This window comes from Crotalus tigris, unplaced genomic scaffold, assembly GCF_016545835.1.
Source record: "Crotalus tigris isolate CLP2741 ecotype Arizona unplaced genomic scaffold, ASM1654583v1 scf7180000020968.1038771, whole genome shotgun sequence".
NCBI classification, from domain to species: Eukaryota; Metazoa; Chordata; class Lepidosauria; order Squamata; family Viperidae; genus Crotalus; species Crotalus tigris.
Genome location: NW_024098284.1, coordinates 423,774 through 444,424, shown reverse-complemented (window position 1 = coordinate 444,424; position 20,651 = coordinate 423,774). Strand labels below are relative to the sequence as shown.

General features: G+C 45.2%; 1 protein-coding gene across 1 annotated transcript in view; it reads left to right on the top strand.

Moving 5' to 3' along the window:
- Window positions 1-239: 239 nt before the first annotated feature.
- Window positions 240-20,651, top strand: part of P3H2 (prolyl 3-hydroxylase 2) — a 72,323-nt gene continuing 51,911 nt past the window's right edge. Inside the window, exon 1 of the mRNA XM_039369102.1 lies at window positions 240-398. The gene's annotated coding sequence lies outside the window, so the exon portion shown is untranslated. The remainder of the gene's footprint in view (window positions 399-20,651) is intronic.

Genomic DNA, 20,651 nt, shown 5'->3' with positions numbered 1-20,651 from the left:
GGCACCTGCCCGGGATGGCCGCGGGGCTCCGGCCGCTGCTGCTGCTGCTGCTGGTGGCGCCGGTGGCGCCGGGCTTCGAGGCGCTCTACGCGGCCGGGCTGGCGGCGCACGAGCGCGGGGACTTCGCGGGCGCTGCGCGCGGGCTGGAGCGGGCGCTGCGCGCGGAGCGGCGGCTGCGGGAGCGGCGGGCGGGCTGCGGGCTGCGCTGCCGCCGCGAGGAGCCGCTGGAGCCCGGCGGCCGCGACCCGCTGCCCTCGGCCGGCGCCCTCCTCCGCCGCGCCCGCTGCCTCCGCGCCTGCCTCGGCCCCGCCGCCGCCAACGCCGCCGCCGGCCAGGAGGTGCGCGCCGACTTCCAGCGCCGCCTGCCCTACAGCTACCTGCAGCGCGCCTACCTCCAGGTGAGCCTCGCGAACGGCTGGGCGCCTTGGTGCCTTTCCTTGCTTTTCCTTCCTTCCTTCCTTCCTGGGTGGGTTTCTTTGGCGCGTTTCTTTCTTTCGCTGGAGCGCGACGGGAGGGGGCTGGACTAGAAGACCTCCGAGGTCCCTTCCAACTCTGTTATTCTGAGCGGGGGGGGTTCGTCTAGAAGACCTCGGAGGTCCCTTCCGTCTCTTGTGTTCTGTTATTCTACGCAGGGGATTCGTCTCTAAGGTGACTTCCGACTCTGTTGTTCTGAGCAACGGGCTGGACTAGAAGACCTCCAAGGTCCCTTCCAACTCTGTTATCCTGTTATTCTGAGCAGGGGGCTGGACTAGAAGACCTCTAAGGTCACTTCCAATTCTGTTGTTCTGAGCAAAGGGTTGGACTAGAAGACCTTCAAGGTCCCTTTCAATTCTTATTCTGTTATTCTGAGCAGGGGGGCTGGACTAGAAAACCTCTAAGGTGCCTTCCGTTATTCTGTTATTCTGAGCAGGGGGCTGGACTAGAAGACCTCTAAGGTCTCTTCCAACTCTGTTATTCTGAGCAAAGGGTTGGACTAGAAGACTTTCAAGGTCCCTTTCAATTCTTATTCTGTTATTCTGAGCAGGGGGCTGGACTAGATTCACTTAACAACCGTGTTACTAACTTAACAATTGTGGTGATTCACTTAACAACAGTTGCAAGAAAGGCCGTAAAACGGGGCAAAACTCACCAAGGACTGCCTGTATTAATTTATTAATTATTTAAGGTAGTTTTTTTTTGTTTTATTGAGCACATTCAGTCATTTATTTATTTATAATATCTGTTTATTTGTTGTTTAGGATATTTATTTATTTTGGTGGATTTCTTTAGCAAATTCACTGGTTTACTGATTTAGCACATCTATTCCTCTGTTATTTAGCACACTTGCTGATCTAGCACCTCTTCGTTTATTTTAACAAATTTTATTCGTTTAGCAAATTTCTTTGGCAAACTTACGTATGTGGGGTTTTTTTAGTTTATTTAGCATATTTATTTATGTATATGTAACTAATTTATATGCCGCCCTTCCTGCTATCCCAAAGAGACAGCAGAGGGGGGGGGCTTGGAGGAAGGGTCACGGGAATGCAGTGGGGGGGGGAGGTCAGACATAGCCCATCCAGGTGGTGCGACTCCAGGGAGAAATTCCTCAGAATTCCCAGAATTCCTCAGCCAGCCTTCGTTTACCCTCTTGTAATCCCTTCCTCTGTAACCTCTCCGCTTTAGTAGGATGTAAAAAACAACAACTCAGGCATGGCTGGCTGAGGAACTCTGGGAGTTGAAGTCCATAAGTCTCCAAGTGGCCAAGTTCGAAGACCCCTGCTGTAGAGAGACAGGAGATGGGAGCGCAACCCCTGCAGATATAGAGAAGTTGGTGTAAATCTTGTCTGGTTGGGAACTGGCTGAGTGGGGGCCCTGACTGAGTTCCTTAGGCCTCTGATGGGTGAGTGGGGGGGGCGCTGTTTTCCCACCTTGCAAGGTTGTCTTTTAAGCGCGACAGGGCTAATGCACGTTTTTGCAGAATTTGCTGGAGGTGCATAAAATGTTGCATCTGCAATTGCAAAATGCCTCTTTTCATTATGTCATCCTGGGTGTCTTTGTAAGCCAAGGCCAACCGTTTCCCCCCCCCCCAAGGTGGAATTTCTTTTAATACCGTTGCACGAGTGGAATGAAAAGACTGTTTTCCATTTAGACCGGTGGTTCTCAACCTGTGGGTCAGGACCCCATTTGGGGTCAAACGACCATTTCACTGGGGTCGCCAAACAACACAGTCCGCCATTTTTTTCCCCTTTTTCCTTAGCTGTGCTACTCCCTTTTATCCTATTGGCTTTTGAAAGCCAATAGAAGAGACTCTCTTGAATAGAGTCTAATTCTATTGGCTTTCAAAAGCCAATAGGAATTGTCCAGGCTTCTCTGCCCTGCTGAGCCCGCCAAAGTCCCATTCTGCAAACGGTGCTGCACCAGTTGAGTAGTCCTCGACTTACGACCGGTTGAGTAGTCCTCGACTTACGACCGGTTGGGGGTCGCGGCATTAAAAAGGTTGAGAACCACTGATTTAGACGGTCGATTCCAACTTCATGAGGTCTAGAAAACCTTCCCAACTGACCAAATTCTGGGGTTCCTGAACGCAGCCTGTTTATTTTTCTAGCTGTCGCTTTTGGGGTGGGCAAATTGGTCACGTTGCATTTTGATCCGGTCCTGGTTTTGGTTTGGTTTTGTCTTCCTCTTTTCAGCCATGTCTCTCTCTCTCTCTCTCTCTCTCTTTTTTTTGCTCTTCTCTTGCCTTCATTCCTCAATCTCCTGTCAATGTTCGTCTCAGATCCGAGCGGGGCTTGAATGCGAAGTCTGCGTGGCTGGGCTGTTGCAGTCGTGATAGAAAAGAATATTTAAAGTTCAGGGTTGAACTGTGGGGTCCCTGGTGCATCTCTGAGCTGGGTGATTTCCCTGCAGACGTTTCGTGACCCATATAGGGAACATCATCAGTGCTAGAAGGGGGGGAGGTTTGTGGAGAGGAGGAAGAGGAGGATGAGGAGGGCTGTGGGATTCTTGATGCTTTCCGAGCTGGGTTGTTCTCTTGTAGACATTTCATGATCCAACTAGTAACATCACTGCACTGATGATGTTACCTAGTTTGGTAATGAAACGTCTGCAAGAAATGAGGTGACCTTGTGAGAAAACCACCAAGCATAGAGAGCAACAAGGAGCACATAGTTCTCCTCCTCCTCCTCCTCTTCCTCCTCCTGTCTTGGTGTCATTTTTGTCTAATTTGGCACTTTGGGGTGCTGCTGGTTATTATATTATTATTGTTATAATTATCCTGGGGATGTTTATACATTGATGGGTGTCGTTTTTCTCTTTCGAGAGTGGTGCATCGGAATTTCATTTTGATGTGTGCCACAGTGTATGCAAGAAAAGGACAATAAAGATTATTCAATTCAATTCCTTCTCCACTCCACAAACCCCATGCCCTTCTAGCACTGATGATGTTCCCTAGTTTGGGTCATGAAACGTCTGCAAGAAAACCACCCAGCTTGGAGAGCACCAAGGACCCCACAGTCCTCCTCCACCTCCTCGTCCTCTTCTTCCTTTCTTCCTTCCTTCCTTCCTTCCTTCCTTCCTTCCTTCCTTCCTTCCTTCCTTCCTTCCTTCCTTCTAGCACTGATGATGTTACCTAGTTTGGGTCATGAAACGTCTGCAAGAAAACCACCCAACCCAGAGAGCACCAAGGACCCCATCATTTTTTTCCTCCTCCTCCTCCTCCTCCTCCTCCTCCTCCTCCTCCTCCTCCTCCTCCTCCTCCTCCTCCTCCTCCTCCTCCCCTTCCTTCCTTCCTTCCTTCCTTCCTTCCTTCCTTCCTTCCTTCCTTCCTTCCTTCCTTCCTTCCTTCCTTCCTTCCTTCCTTCCTTCTAGCACTGATGATGTTACCTAGTTTGGGTCATGAAATGTCTGCAAGAAAACCACCCAACTCAGAGAGCACCAAGGACCCCACAGTCATTCTCCTCCTCCTCCTCCTCCTCCTCCTCTTCCCCCTCCCCCTCCTCTTCCTCCTCCTCCTCCTCTTCCTCCTCCTCCCTTCTAGCACTGATGATGTTACCTAATTTGGGTCATGAAACGTCTGCAAGAAAACCACCCAACTCAGAGAGCACCAAGGACCCCATCATTTTTTTCCTCCTCCTCCTCCTCCTCCTCCTCCTCCTCCTCCTCCTCCTCCTCCTCCTCCTCCTCCTCTTCCTTCCTTCCTTCCTTCCTTCCTTCCTTCCTTCCTTCCTTCCTTCCTTCCTTCCTTCCTTCTAGCGCTGATGATGTTACCTAGTTTGGGTCATGAAATGTCTGCAAGAAAACCACCCAGCTCAGAGAGCACCAAAGACTCCACAATTTTTCAATCCTCACCCAGCCGAAGTGCAGCGTCTGGTTACGTGCATCTAGTCGCTTCCTGAAGACTCCTGCAAGTCCCTTGGACTGCAAGGCGTTCAAACCGGTCAGTCCTAGAAGAGATCAACCCCGACTGCTCTTGAGAACGCCAGATCCTGAAGTTGAAACTCAAGTCCTTTGGCCACCTAATGAGAAGAAGGAAGGACTCCCTGGAGAAGAGCCTGATGCTGGGAAAGATGGAGGGCAATAGAAGAAGGGGACGACAGAGAAGGAGGTGGCTGGATGGAGTCCCTGAAGCAGGAGGCATGAGCTTCAATGGACTCCAGAAGATGGTAGAGGACAGGAAGACCTGGAGGAACCTTGTCCATGGGGTCGCGATGGGTCGGACACGACTTCGCAATTAACAACAACAACAGGTCGCTTCCTGGAAGACAGGAAGCAGCTTTCCGTTCCCTTCACATGGTCCAGTGTGGGTTGCCCCTCCTGCCCACTCGAATGAAGGGGAGAATGCGTCAAAGAACGAGGACACAGCAAAAAATAGGGAGCTTTTGCAAATTAAAGATCTGGGCAGAACGGTGCAAAGACATGGGTCCTGCTCAGGACCAGAATTTGCTCTCGGGACCCTGTGCTCGGGGAGTGAAACAGGGTGGATCCCTTGGTATGTTCCAGAATAGCACAAGAGACTGCCTCTGGCACATCAGCTCCCCTCCCAAGGTCTGATTAGCCAACAGGGATAAGGGGCAACCCCTCCCCACCCAGGCGTCAGTAGGCGCTCGGCCAAGGACGAACAACAACTCTGGATTTGTCATGGGAAAGTTGAACGGTCCCTCCACAGCTGTCCCACTGGAGTTTCCTTTACTCAGTTCCTCCAGGCCTGGCTGGGATGTTCCTCTTGAACCAAGCACTTCCCGACATTGTATAGAAAAGAGGTTGAGACTCTGGGGAAAGTGTAAAAGAAGAGCAACTGAGATGATTAAAGGCCTGGAGACCAGAACGGTGGCAGGATTTGCGTAGGAGTAAAGAAGGAGCAGGGGTGACGTGATGGCAGTCTTCCAGTCTCTGAGGGGCTGCCCCAAAGATGAGGGGGTCAAGCTATTCTCCAAAGCCCCTGAAGGCAGGACGAGAAGCAACGGATGGAAATCAAGGAGATTTCTTGACATCAAGGGATTTCTTGACAGTTAGAACAATCGATCAGTGGAACAGCTTGCCTTCAGAAGTTGTGGGTGCTCCATCAGCAGAGTTTTTTAAGAAGAGGCTGGACAGCCATTTGTCCGAAATGGGATAGGGCAGTGATAGCGAACCTTTTAAAGACCGAGTACCCAAACTGCAACCCAAAACCCACTTATGCATCGTTGGGTGCTGGGTGGGTGTGGCCTATTGGGTGGGTGTGGCACATTGGGTGGGCGTAGCTTCGGTGGTAACAGCAGACTGGGTGGGACTAAAAAGTTCAATCAATCAATTCCAACTTTGCGAGATCTTTTTTTTCCCCAGAAGTTGAAATTGATTGATTGATTGAACCTTCTTTTTTTTTTTTGCACACGCCTAGGACTGAGGCGATGGTGTGTGTGACCACAGAGGGGGCTCTGAGTGCCACAGGTTCGCCACCACAGGTTTAGGGTTTCCTGCCTGAATGGGGTTGGACTAGAAGACCTCCAAGATCCCTTCCAGCTCTATTCTATTCTATTCTATTCTATTCTATTCTATTCTATTCTATTCTATTCTATTCTATTCTAATTCTATATTCTATTCCGTTCTGTTCTGTTCTACATTCCATTCCATTCATTTCATATTCTATTCTATTCTGTTCTGTTCTGTTCTATTCAAATTCTACATTCTATTCTATATTCCATTCCATTCCGTTCCTTCCCTATTGTATTCTATTCTATTCTATTCTATTCTAATTCTATATTCTATATTCTATTCTATATTCTATTCTATATTCCATTCTATTCCGTTCCATTCTACATTGCATTCCAGTCTATTCATTCTGAATTCTATTCTATTCTATAATATTCTATTCTAATTCTATATTCTATTCCGTTCTGTTCTGTTCTACATTCCATTCCATTCATTTCATATTCTATTCTATTCTATTCTATTCTATTCTGTTCTGTTCTGTTCTGTTCTGTTCTGTTCTATTCAAATTCTACATTCTATTCTATATTCCATTCCGTTCCGTTCCGTTCATTCCCTATTCTATTCTATTCTATTCTATTCTATTCTATTCTAATTCTAATTCTATATTTTATTCTATATTCTATTCTATATTCCATTCTATTCCGTTCCATTCTACATTGCATTCCAGTCTATTCATTCTGAATTCTATTCTATTCTATTCTATTCTATATTCCATTCCGTTCTGTTCTGTTCTACATTCCATTCCATTCATTCCATATTCTATTCTATTCTAATATTATTCTATTCTATTCTATTCTATTCTATTCTATTCTATTCTATTCTATTCTATTCTATTCTATTCTATTCTATTCTAGCAACAACAGCAAATTTCAGTGAAATTTCCAAGCTGTCTACTAGACGGGACATTTATAACTGCAACATCTCCTTGCATTTTGTGAAAATTCAGCACAGGGCTTCCTGGAGGCTTTTAAAATTACAGGTTAACATGGGTTTCCCCCCCCCTGTTGTTCCCCATTGAAGGCTGTGCTTCAACAGCTACGGCTATGGAAAACAAGTAATTGTCTGTCTTTTACAGAATTTATGTAATTCACTGGCAATTGTTCTTCAGTAATTATACACAGGCCGTAGGCTGTAGAAGAATGAAAGGGAGAAAATTTCTGGCTGTTCCCCAGCTTAGCCCAAGAGTGACTGCAGCTCTCAGCCTGGGATAATAAATAGCAGGGTGTTCTGGAAAGTTAAAATTAAATACGGGACAGAAATAAAACCGGGAGGACGTCACACCCTTGCTGGAGGCATCTGCTCGGCTGGTATGTCAAAAATCCGGGGATCGAGTGTCCTCCGTTTCTTCTTTCCAGCCCCAAACGGCCCCCTAAGGTGAAAAATAAAGGGTCCTTTGCAAATAACCATATGTGAACTTTGCTTTCCAAATGCCCAGACATCTGGATTCCTAAAAGGCTGGGCTGGTCCAAGGGATTTGGGAAAATTCCTGCTCCTGTCTCTGCTTCTTTCTCTTCCATGGGAAACTAACCGGGAGCAGCAGCAAATTAGCTATAATGGCACGCGCGCGCGCGCACACACACACACACACACACACACAAACACACACACCAATTACTGCGCATGGGGTGGCTGTCTGGAGTGAATGAAACTGTGGGCCCCGCAGCAACTGGAGCCTTTGGGGGTGTTTCATTTATAAAATCTCTCTCTCTCTCTCTCTCTCTCTCCCTCCCTCCCTCCCTCCCTCTCTCTCTCTCTCTCTCTCTCTGTGCAGTCCTGCTGAGAGATGAGTGTTGAGTGGACAGGGAGGGCAGAGGTGAGGCCTGGCTTTGGTCTGCCTTCTTTTTAGGGCCTGAGTCTGTTTTTAATCTCCCTGGCAAGTTAATGAGAGAGGGGAGGGGGTGGGTGGGTGGGATGGATGGATGGACAGATAGACAGAATGGATGGGTAGGATGGAGAGAAAGAGTGGATGGATGGATGGATAGATGGATGGATGTAGAGTCAGGTAAATTGATGGATTGAGAAGATAGATAGATAGATAGATAGATAGATAGATAGATAGATAGATAGATAGATAGATAGATAGATAGATAGATAGATATAGGTGGGTGGGTGGGTAGGTAGGTAGGTAGATGATAGATAGATAGATAGATAGATAGATAGATAGATAGATAGATAGATAAAAGGAAGGAAGGAAGGAAAAGAAAGAAAGAAAGAAAGAGAAAGAAAGAAAGAAAGAAAAAGAAAGAAAGAAAGAAAACCCAATGAAAAAAACGAAAGACAGTAACACAACAACAATCATTCTTCTTTTAAGATTCAGAGGTTTATTTTGCTAATAATTTGGAACGTAGCAAGCATAATAACACAAGGTCGCTTAGATTAATAACCCATTGCAATGAGAACATATGGCATAGCACAGGGGTAGGCAACCTTGGCTCTTTTATGACTCGTGGACTTCAACTCCCAGAATTCCTGAGCCAGCATGGCTCAGCTTGGAAACCTCTCCCTTTCCCCTCAGCATGGCTGGCTCAGGAATTCTGGGAGTTGAAGTCCACGAGTCATAAAAGAGCCAAGGTTGCCTACCCCTGGCATAGCAGATTCCAAAAGGACAGCTATAGGCCAATAGCCAATCAATCAGGTCCAGACCCAACTCTTTATGGTCTGCTGACTTTTGCTGAACGTAACTTTCCACATATACTGGTGTACATTGGAACCCGCATCCATCAGCTACTTTCGGTTCCTCTTTTCCCACGATTACAATACCCGTGTTCCAAATATACATAGAACTGCCTACTTTGCAATTTCATATTGCACAAAGCTCAGCAGATTACAAATAGTCCTTATTGAGAAATAGCATAAAGTTCAAGTTAAAGCTTCAAATCACTTCTGTGGGGGCCTATTTCAGCTTTGTTCTAGCCCTATCATATTACATGAGGAGGGGGCTGTATTTTCATCTCCCACGAAAGAAAGAAAGAAAGAAAGAAAGAAAGAAAGAAAGAAAGAAAGAAAGAAAGAAAGAAAGAAAGAAAGAAAGAAAGAAAAAAAGAAAGAAAGAAAGAAAGATAGGGTAGATATGATAAAGAGAGGATGGATGGATGGATGGATAGATTGGTAACATAAATTAGATAGATGGTTGAAAGAAACAAGAAAGAAAGAAAGAAAGAAAGAAAGAAAGAAAGAAAGAAAGAAAGAAAGAAAGAAAGATAGGGTAGATATGATCAAGAGAGGATGGATGGATGAATGGATAGATTGGTAACATAAATTAGGTAGATGGTTGAAAGAAACAAGAAAGAAAAAAAGAAAGAAAGAAAGAAAGAAAGAGAAAGAAACAATGGATAGATATGATCAAGAGAAGATGGATGGATGGATGGATGGATGGATGGATAGATTGGTAACATAAATTAGATAGATGGTTGAAAGAAAAAAAGAAGGAAGGAAGGAAAGGAAGGAAAGGAAGGAAGGAAGGAAGGAAAGAAGGAAGGAAGGAAGGAAGGAAGGAAGGAAGGAAGGAAGATGGACAGACAGAAACAATGGATAGATATGATCAAGAGAGGATGGATGGATGGATTGATAACATAAATTAGATGGTTGAAAGAAAAGAAGAAGGAAGGAAAGAAAGAAAGAAAAAGAAAGATGGACAGACAGAAACAATGGATAGCTATGATCAAGAGAAGATGGATGGATGGATTGGTAACATAAATTAGATAGATGGTTGAAAGAAAAAAAGGAAAGAAAGAAAGAAAGAGAACAAGAAAGAGAAAGAAAGAAAGAGAAAGAAAGAAAGAAAGAAAGAAAGAAAGAAAGAGAAAGAAAGAAAGAAAGAAAGAAAGAAAGAAAGAAAGAAAGAAAGAAAGAAAGAAGGATAGGCAGAAATAATGGATGGATATGATGGAGAGAGATGGAAGCGAAGCTCTGGCCTGAGGCAAAATGAAAGAGGCAAGAAGGGAAACAGGTCTGCATCTGCCAATACATCTGCCAATCCTCACTTTATGATCCTTCACTTAGTGACGGTTCGAAATCTCAACGGCACTGGAAAAAAAGCGACTTACGATTGTTTTCCACACTTAGGGCCACTGCAGCTTCCCTCAGGTCACATGATCAAAATTCGGACGCTCAGCAACTGACTCGTATTTACGACAGTCGCCGTGTCCCTGGGGATGTGTGTGTGTTACCTGATCCCCTTTTGCGACCTTCTGACAAGCGAAGTCAATGGGAGGGAGCCAGATTCGCTTAACGACCGTGCGGCTCACTTAACATCTGCAGCGATTCACTTAACAACTGGGGCAAGGAAGGTCGTAAAATGGGTCAAACAACCGTCTCGCTTAGCAACTCAAATTTTGGCCTCAACTGTGGCCGTTAAGACAAGGATTGTCTCCATATTGTGGTGATTTATTGACTGGTAAACCCATGTCCATTGTTAAGCGTAATACAGGTAGTCCTTGAGTTATGACCAAAACGGAGCCTGCCCATAATGGTCATAAAATGGGTCAGTCATGTGACGGGATCTGATCCTTACAATGTTTTTTTGTGGCAGTTGTTAAGGGTGGTTGTAAAACAAACCGCTTGTGCTCGCGGTTAAGTAAAACCAACTTGTTTTATGACTGCTGCTTTCATTTTGTGACCGTAGTGAAAAATGCCCTTCAAAATCCGAAGTAAGTTCTGGGTGGGTTTTGGGGGCAAAATCGTATTCAAACAAGGTCATGTGACTCTATAAATGTCCGCAAAGGCAGCCATGTTGCTTGAAGCCCGGTCATGTGACCACCAGGGGGAGGAGCAACCATCAAACCTTTGGATCCAGTTCGTACGTTGGAATGGTCACTGAATGATGTGTCGTAAGTTGAGGACCACCCTGTACATTATCTTATAATAATAATAAAGTTGGAAGGGGCCTTGGAGGTCATCTAGTCCAACCCCCTGCTCAAGCAGGAGAACCTATACCGTCTCAGACAAGTGACTGTCTAGTCTCTTAATAATAATAATAATAATAATAATAATAATAATAATAATAATAATAATAATATAATGGGACCTTGGAAGGGACCTTGGAGGTCATCTAGTCCAACCCCATGGTCAAGCAGGAGAACCTATACTGTCTCAGACAAGTGACTGTTTAGTCTCATAATAATAATAACAACAACAACAACAACAACAACCTTGGAAGGGACCTTGGAGGTCATCTAGTCCAACCCTCTGCTTAGGTAGGAAATCATATACCATTTCGGATTGTCCAGTCTCTTCTTAAAAACTTCCAGAGTTATTTTCTCTTATTTTCTCTTTTTCTTTTCTGTTTGAGTTTGGAGTCTTTTGTGATTTCTGTTCTTTTTTTTGGTGGAGTTTCCATTATTATTATTATTATTATTATTATTATTATTATTATTATTATTATTATTATTATTAGTTTAAAGATGTTTTTGCTAACTGTGTCCGTAAAAAACCCTAAACGACAACCAGAAAGGCAGCGTTTTCATCCTCTTTGGCACAGTAGGAAAACTATCAGGCTCAAGAAATCTGATAATTATACATTGCGTTGGATACTCAGCCGTTGTTGACATTCTTTCCTCCCGACTCTGGGGTTTTGCTTTAATTTTTTTTAATTTTTTTTTTTTGAACAAGGCCTCCTTATCAGACGTTGCTGGGTTCTTTATGTTCAAGATTCAGGCGCCTCCGAGGAGGAGAGGCTGGGTGATAAGATTTATATATTTTTCTTTTCGGAGAGGAGATGAAAAGGCCAAGGAAAGTTTTCCCTCCTTCAGTTCTGCTTTGTGTCAATAAAAGGACAAAACTCCCGTTTCAAGTGGCTTGGCCTTAACGAAAGTTAAAGTTAGTTTTTCGAGTTGCCCAACAGAAGTTAAAAAGCCTTCACAGACCTTGGAAGCACCTCGGCACTCAGTCTTCTTCTGAATCAGGAGAGCCCAACCGTGGCCACTTTAAGACCTGGGGGCTTAGCTCCCAGAATTCCCCACCAGCTTTATTAAATTACATTTATATGCTGCTCATCCATCCATCCAGCATTTCTCTCCCCATCATATCCATCCATTATTTCCATCTGTCTGTCTGTCTGTCTGTCTGTCTATCTATCTATCTATCTATCTATCTATCTATCTATCTATCTATCTATCTATCATCTAGATGTATAGGTTATCTATCTATCTATCTATCTATCTATCTATCTATCTATCTATCTATCTATCTATCTATCTGTTTCTATCCATCCATCCATCGTATCCATCCATTGTTTCCATCTATCTGTCTGTCTGTCTATCTATCTATCTATCTATCTATCTATCTATCTATCTATCTATCTATCTGTTTCTATCCATCCATCCATCCATTGTATCCATTCATTGTTTCTGTCTGTCTGTCTATCTATCTCTATCCATCCATCATTTTTCTCTCCATCGTATCCATCCATTGTTTCCATCTGTCTGTCTGTCTTTTATCTATCTATCTATCTATCTATCTATCTATCTATCTATCTATCTATCTATCTATCTATCTATTTATCTTCTATACATCCATCATTTTTCTCTCCACAGTATCCATCCATTGTTTCCGTCTTTCTCTATCTATCTATCTATCTATCTATCTATCTATCTATCTATCTATTTCTATCCATCCATCCATCACTTTTCTCTCCATTGTATCCATCCATTGTTTCTGTCTGTCTGTCTATTTTTCATCTGTCTGTCTCTCTCTCTCTCTCATACATATCTATATATTTGTATCTATCACTTGTCAACTTTATCCATCCATCCATCCATCCATCCCAGCTTTACTCCAGTGCGAATCTTTCCTAGTTACAATTATATTGTTAATCTCTTTGCATCCTGTTTGATTTTGTTTGTTGGTCGCCGAACAATCTTTGTGTCAAAAGGCCTGGCATAAAAACCAGAAAAGAGCTGAGCCTGCCCGCTTCCGCCCAGGGAGAGCCTGGGAATAAGATATCTGCAGACTGAATTTCTTTGCAATTGGCAAACGAACGCCCGGTCTTCAGGGACCGTCTTTTTCTACAAGCTTTGATTTCTCTGCAAAACATAACATTGGAAAAATAACTTGTCCCAGAGAGTGAATTTATATGTGGACTTATTTTCAAAACTCTGGACCCCTGCTATTTTAATCAGCACGCTTTGTTTTCCACGGCTGTTTCCAAAACTCTTCTGTCTTGGGTGAGTTTCAAAAACGCTGTGCAAAGGTCTTTGAAGACTTCTGGCTTTTTAAAAAAGCTGACACAAAAACTCCATCCCAGAGATGACTTCAGCTGGCTCCTGGTTCACACGTGCAGAGGTTTATTTATTCCCGGGCTACTCCAGAGGTGCTTAAGTTACATCAGTGTTTCTGAAGCTCAGCCACTTGAAGGCATGTGGACTCCAACTCCCAGAATTCCTTTGGATGCGTATCCCCGTTGTAGTCTGCTTAGTCTCTTGTAATCCCTTCCTCTGCAATCTCTCTGCTCTAGGAAAGGGGGGATGGAAAAACAGGCTTGGTTGGATGGGGAATTCTGGGAGTTGAAGCCTGTTCTTCCTTCCTTCCTTCCTTCCTTCCTTCCTTCCTTCCTTCCTTCCTTCCTTCCCTCCTTCCTTTCTTCCTTCCCTCCCTCCCTTCTTCCTTCCTTCCTTCCCTCCCTTCCTCCCTCCCTCCTTCATTCCTTACTCCCTCCCTCCCTTCTTTCTTCCTTTCTTTTTTCTTCCTTCCTTCCTCCCTCCCTCCTTCCTTCCTCCCTCACTCCCTTCTTCCTTCCTTCCCTCCTTCCTTCCCTCCCTCCCCCCTTCTACCTTCCTTCCTTACTCCCTCACTCCCTTCTTCCTTCCTTCCCTCCCTTCTTCCTTCCTTCCTTCCTTTCCTCCCTCCCTCCCTCCTGCCTTCCTCCCTCCCTCCCTTCCTTCCTTCCTTCCCTCCTTCTTGTATCTTTTCTTCCTTTCCCTTCATTTTCATTCCATCTCTCTTTCTCCCTCTTCTTCCTTCGTCCCTACCTCCTTTCTTCTTTCCTTCCTTTCTTCCTCCCTCCCTCCTTTCTTCTTTCCTTCCTTTCTTCCTCCTTCCTTCCTTCCTTCCTTCCTTCCTTCCCTCCCTCCTTCTTGTATCTTTTCTTCCTTTCCCTTCATTTTCATTCTCATCTCTCTTTCTCCCTCTCTTCCCTCCCTCCCCCCTCCCTCCCTTCAGGCAGGACCGTAGGAGAACGTGACTGCCCACTGTCATGAACAGATCGCTGGGGGTGCTTAATCCAAGGGCGGGGTGGGGGCTTTTGCAAGGGATGTGCAAAGCCTGAAATAAAAATAAAAAGAAGCATTGGCCACAACTGTTTCCGACTTAGAAAGAGAATCCAGATTCTGGCAAACACCGAAGCGGGGAGAGGAAGTGGCCTTGGCACGGGAAGCATGTGGGGAAGCGCTGAATGGCTGCGGTTTGGGCTTTCCAGGGACACGGGGAGCCGGCCAGACCAGTGTGTCCCCCGCATCTTAGAGCAGTGTTTTTCAGCTTGGACCACTTGAAGATGGGCGGACTTCCCATCTCCCAGAATTCCCTAGCCAGCATTAAAACTTCCTGACAGTGAGAACAATTAACCAGTGGAACAACCCGCCTCCAGAAGTGGTGAATGCTCCAATACTGGAAGGAGCTGCCCCAAAGAAGAGGGAGTCAAGCTCTTCTCCAAGGCGCCAGAAGGCAGGACAAGAAGCAAAGGGTGGAAACTCATCAAGGAGAGAAGCAACCTGGAACTAAGGAGAAACTTCCTGACATTTAGAACAATTAACCAGTGGAACTCCTTGCCTCCAGAAGCGGTGAATGCTCTAACACTGGAAGTTTTTAAGAAGGGACTGGACAGCCATTTGTCTGAAATGCTATAGGGTTTCCTGCCTGAACAGGGGGTTGAGCTAGATGCCCTCTAAGGTCCCTTCCGACTTTATTATTATTATTAAAATCAAAGATCTAAGTGTCTCCCGTTCCCAAAAAGATGCAGCTCAATTTTGGGGGATTTTTCCTGACTTACAAACGAAAAGGAGAGCCAGCCTGGTGGGATTCAACCAACCGCGTAGGCAGGGAATAAGCATCCCTCTGCAAGGGAACTCGGCATGGATTAAGAATCCATCCTCGGCATAGAATCAAGATCACGTGAAGTGTTAATGCCAGTTCACAAGGCCTTGGTAAGGCCACACTTGGAATACTGCATCCAGTTTTGGTCACCACGATGTAAAACAAGATATTGAGACTCTAGAAAGAGTACAGAGAAGAGCAACAAAGATGATTAGGGGACTGGAGGCTAAAACATATAAGGAAAGGTTGATAGAATTGGGTATGTCTAGTTTAACGAAGAGAAGGACAAGGTGATAGCAGTGTTCCAATATCTCAGGGGCTGCCCCAAAGAAGAGGCAGTCAAGCTCTTCTCCAAAGCGCCTGAAGGCAGGACAAGAAGCAACAGATGGAAACTGACCAAGGAGAGAAGCAGCCTAGAACTAAGGAGAAACTTCCTGACAGTGAGGACGATTAATTAGTGGAACCGTCTGCCTCCAGAAGCTGTGGGTGCTCCAACACTGGAAGTTTTTAAGAAGAGACTGGACAGCCATTTGTCCGAAATGGGATAGGGTTTCCTGCCTGAGCAGGGGGGTTGGACTAGATGACCTCCAAGGTCCCTTCCAACTTTATTATTATTATTATAAGGGGTTATTCTGGAATTCAGCCCGCCTAGGAGAAGATAACTATGCACCTTCTTTCTATCTGGTTCTGTTCACCTACTCCGAACCCCATCATTGGCTCATCTCCTCGGTTGGTTGAGTGTACCGAAGCTTCTGGTGCTCTCTGAATTTGGTGGTTTTCCTGAAGACGTTTCATGAACCAATTGAGTATTGTCATCAGTGTGATGGAGGGTGGGGTTTCCTGGCAGGCAAAGCTGCTGTTAAGCTGTTTGTGAACATGGCAGCTCAGCTTCCAGGCTGGAAACCCTCTTAAAGAGACAAGTCCTTTAAAAAGGTATAGGGTTTGATATGGTACAGGGTTTCCTGCCTGAGCAGGGGTTGGACTAGATGACCTCCAAGGTCCCTTCCTATTCTATTCTATTCTATTCTATTCTATTCCTTATTACTCTACTCTACTATATTATATTATATTATATTCCTTATTCTATTCTATTCTATTCTATTCTATTCTACTCTACTCTACTCTACTCTACTCTATTCTATTCTATTCTATTCTATTCTATTCTATTCCTTATTCTACTCTACTCTACTCTATTCTATTCCTTATTCTTCTATTCTATTCTATTCTACTCTACTCTACTCTACTCTACTCTACTCTACTCTACTCTACTCTACTCTATTCTATTCTATTCTATTCTATTCCTTATTCTACTCTACTCTATTCTATTCCTTATTCTTCTATTCTATTCTATTCTATTCTATTCTATATTCTATTCTATATTCTATTCTATTCTATTCTATTCTATTCTATTCTATTCTATATTCTATTCCTTATTCTACTCAACTCTACTCTATTCTATTCCTTATTCTACTCTACTCTACTCTACTCTATTCTATTCCTTATTCCACTCTATTCTACTGTATATTCTATTCTATTCCTTATTCTATTCTACTCTACTCTACTTTACTGTACTCTACTCTACTCTACTCTACTGTACTACTCTACTCTACTCTACTCTATTATATTATATTCCTTATTCTATTCTACTCTACTCTACTCTACTCTACTCTACTCTACTCTACTCTACTCTACTCTACTCTATTCCTGTTCTGTTCTGTTCTGTTCTGTTCTAAAACGTTGCGTGTGACCATCTTTTGGCATCTGAGGGTGTTGGCATTGCCTCTCTGAGCAGGGAGCAGCAAGCCAGCAGGATGCAAGCAATCACCTCTGGATTTGGATGGATACAGCTGAGTTTGCAAAATTTCCCACGCCATGTTGGATTGAGCAACTTGTTGGATTTGGGAGGAAAAACTCCCGTCTGGATTTGCATCGACACAAGACAGAACTTCGACTGGAAAAACTCCTGCCAGAAAACCCTGGCAATGTTTTCCTTCCCTTTTCCCCTTAACCCCCCTGCCCCCACACACACACACCAAGCTTTGCTAAAACCTTCCCCCAGGCCTCTTTGTCTTCCAGATGTGTTGGCTTGGCTGTTCCCCCAATTCCAGCCAGTTATAGCTGTGAGTCAGGAGGCCAAACCTGTCCCAACTAGTTCAATGGGTGGAGGTGTATCTGTGTAATGGTATGTGGGGATGGCCTTGGGAGGTGGGGAGGACAAGGCGCTGCCTAGAAAACAGTCAGATAAGGGGCGGCTTAGCCCTCAGCTGCCTAACGGATGGAAAAGTTGGCTTAGAAGGGACCCTCCTTAGTTTCTCAGGCTGTAAAAGAGACAGTGGAAGATTTGTACTTTCAAACCAACAAGATTCTATTAATGTAGCTTTAGGGAACAGTCAGATAAGGGACAGCTTAGCCCTCAGCTGCATAACGGATGGAAAAGTCAGCTTAGAAGGAACCCTCCCTAATTTCTCAGGCTATAAAAGAGACAGTGGAAGATTTGTACTTTCAAACAACAAGATTCTATTAATGTAGCTTTAGGGAACAGTCAGATAAGGGACAGCTTAGCCCTCAGCTGTATAACGGACAGAGAAAGAGGATCAGAAGAGACCCCACCCCCACCCCTAGTTTCTCTGGATAATGGGGACAGGTGGAAGATTTGTCCTTTCAGACATACAAGATTTTATTAATGTACCTTTAGGGAACAGACAGATAAGCGACAGCTTAGCCCTCAGCTGCATAACGGATGGAAAAGTAGGCTTAGGAGGGACCCTCCCTAGTTTCTCAGGCTGTATACGAGATAGCGGGAGATTCGTACTTTCAGACATATAAGATCTTATTAATGTAGCTTTAGGGAACAGTCAGATAAGGGACAGCTTAGCCCTCAGCTGTATAACGGACAGAGAAACAGGATCAGAAGAGACCCCCATCCCTAGTTTCTCAGGATCCAGAGGGGACAGTGGAAGATTTGTACTTTCAGACATACAAGATTTTATTAATGTACCTTTAGGGGACAGACAGATAAGAGGCAACTTAGCCCTCAGCTGCATAACAGGTGGAGAAAGAGGATCAGAAGGGACCCTCCCTAGTATATGAGGCTGTATATGAGATAGCGGGAGATTCGTACTTTCAGACATATAAGAACTTATTAATGTAGCTTTAGGGAACAGTCAGATAAGAGGCAGCTGAGCCCTCAGCTGCATAACGGGTGGAGAAAGGGGATCAGAAGGGACCCTCCCTAGTTTCTCAGGCTGTAAAAGAGACAATGGAAGATTCGTACTTTCAAACCTACAAGATTCTATTAATGTAGCTTTAGGGAACAGTCAGATAAGGGACAGCTTAGCCCTCAGCTGCCTAATGTGTGAAAAAGTTGGCTTAGAATGGACCCTCCCTAGTTTCTCAGGCTGTAAAAGAGACAATGGAAGATTCGTACTTTCAAACCTACAAGATTCTATTAATGTAGCTTTAGGGAACAGTCAGATAAGGGACAGCTTAGCCCTCAGCTGCCTAATGTGTGAAAAAGTTGGCTTAGAATGGACCCTCCCTAGTTTCTCAGGCTGTAAAAGAGACAATGGAAGATTCGTACTTTCAAACCTACAAGATTCTATTAATGTAGCTTTAGGGAACAGTCAGATAAGGGGCAGCTTAGTCCAGGGGTCTCCAACTGTGGCAACTTTAAGAGTTGTGGACTTCACTTCCCAGAATTCCCCAGCCAGCCATGAGCATCGCCAGACAGAACCAGCCATGGCTGACCGAGAATTCTGGGAGTTGAAGTCCATCTGTCTCAAAGCAGGCTGGCTGGGGAATTCTGGGAGTCGAATTCCACCCGTCTTAAAGCATTCAGGCTGTGGAATTCTGGGAGTCGAATTCCACCTGTCTTAAAGCAGGCTGGCTGGGGAATTCTGGGAGTCAAATTCGACCCATCTTAAAGCATTCCAGCTGTGGAATTCTGGGAGTGGAAGTCCACCCGTCTCAAAGCAGGCTGGCTGGGGAATTCTGGGAGTCAAATTCCACCCATCTTAAAGCATTCCAGCTGTGGAATTCTGGGAGTGGAAGTCCACCCGTCTCAAAGCAGGCTGGCTGGGGAATTCTGGGAGTGGAAGTCCACGCGTCTTAAAGCAGGCTGGCTGGGATTCTGGGAGTCGAATTCCACCCGTCTTAAAGCATTCAGGCTGTGGAATTCTGGGAGTTGAAGTCCACCCATCTCAAAGCAGGCTGGCTGGGGAATTCTGGAAGTCCATGCATTTTAAAGCAGGCTGGCTGGGGAATTCTGGGAACGGAAGCCCACATCTCTTAAAGTTGCCCAGGTCGAGAAACACTGCCCTAGAAGCCTCCGAAAGTGGTTGTGTGGAGCTGGTCTTCCCCTCACTGTGTTTGTTGTCAGACTGAACCAGCTCCTCTCCAATTGTTCACTGCCACGGAGTCCTCTTGAGCGAATGCTTTGCATTCCTTCCGCTTTAGAGCACGGTGGGATTCCTTGCTGCTGGATCTTCCTTCGTCACTCACCAGGGAAAGACAGGCTTGAGATCAGCAGAGGTTCCCCTTCCAAATGGGCTGCCTGCCCCCCCCATGGGGTCCACACACAGGCAGGAGGAATCTGAGGTTAACCAAGAACTTCGCAGGAAGAATCCCAGTTGAGTGTTGACTAAACATTGCAAAAATGTGATCAGCTGAAAGGGATAGTTGTGGTTTTCTTAACTTTGGGGGGGGGGGAGAAGAAGGAAAGGGTTGCTTGGGGGGGGCTGTGAAAAACCAGGGGATTGCTGGCAACAACAATGAACTCTTCATATCCTGCTGCAATCTCAGCGTTAAAATGTGGAATCCTTGATGGTTTCTGAGCTTGGGTGGTTTTCTTGCTGACATTTCATTATCAGACTAGGGAACGTCATCAGTGTTAGAAGGGAGTGGGATTTGAGGAGAGGGGAAGGAGGAGGAGGAGGGAGGACTGTGGGGTCCCTGTTGCTCTCTGAGCTGGGTGGTTTTCTTGCAGACGTTTCATGACCCATCTTGGTAATTTCATCAGTGTTAGAAGGGAGTGGCATTTGTGGAGAGGAGGAGGAGGAGGATTGTGGAGTCCTTGGTGCTCACTGAGCTTGGTGGTTTTCCTGCAGACGTTTCATGACACAACTTAGGTAATGTAATCAGTGCTAGTGGTGCTAAAAACGTCTCTTGCTGGAGGTTTGTCTCTGTGGCTGGCCTCAAAATGACGCTGTGCGTGTGTTTCACAACCTGCATTGTGTCTTTCAATGATGGAGCAGGGCTGATGACATCACTGAGTTCAGGGCCCCCTTTTAGAAAATGGAAAGCACAAGAGTGAAAAAACTTGGAATAAACTCATCCCTATAACACACTTTTTTCACCACCTGAGTCTTAATGCAATCCAGATGTGCCTTTAAAAACAGGGGGGGGGGATTGAGACTCAATTGTCAAAATTCCTGGCCACTTTTTAACAGGGCCACGATTGGGGGCGTCTTTAACCAACTGCGTTGCTGTCTGGTTTGGTGGTAGCAGAGCCTCAGATGGAAGGTCCACCCAGAGAGGGGTGAGGACAGCTGGGAAGATTGTTGTTAGTTGCGAAGTCGTGTCCAACCCCTCGCGACCCCATGGACAACGTTCCTCCAGGCCTTCCTGTCCTCTACCATCTTCTGGAGTCCATTGAAGCTCATGCCTCCTGCTTCAGGGAC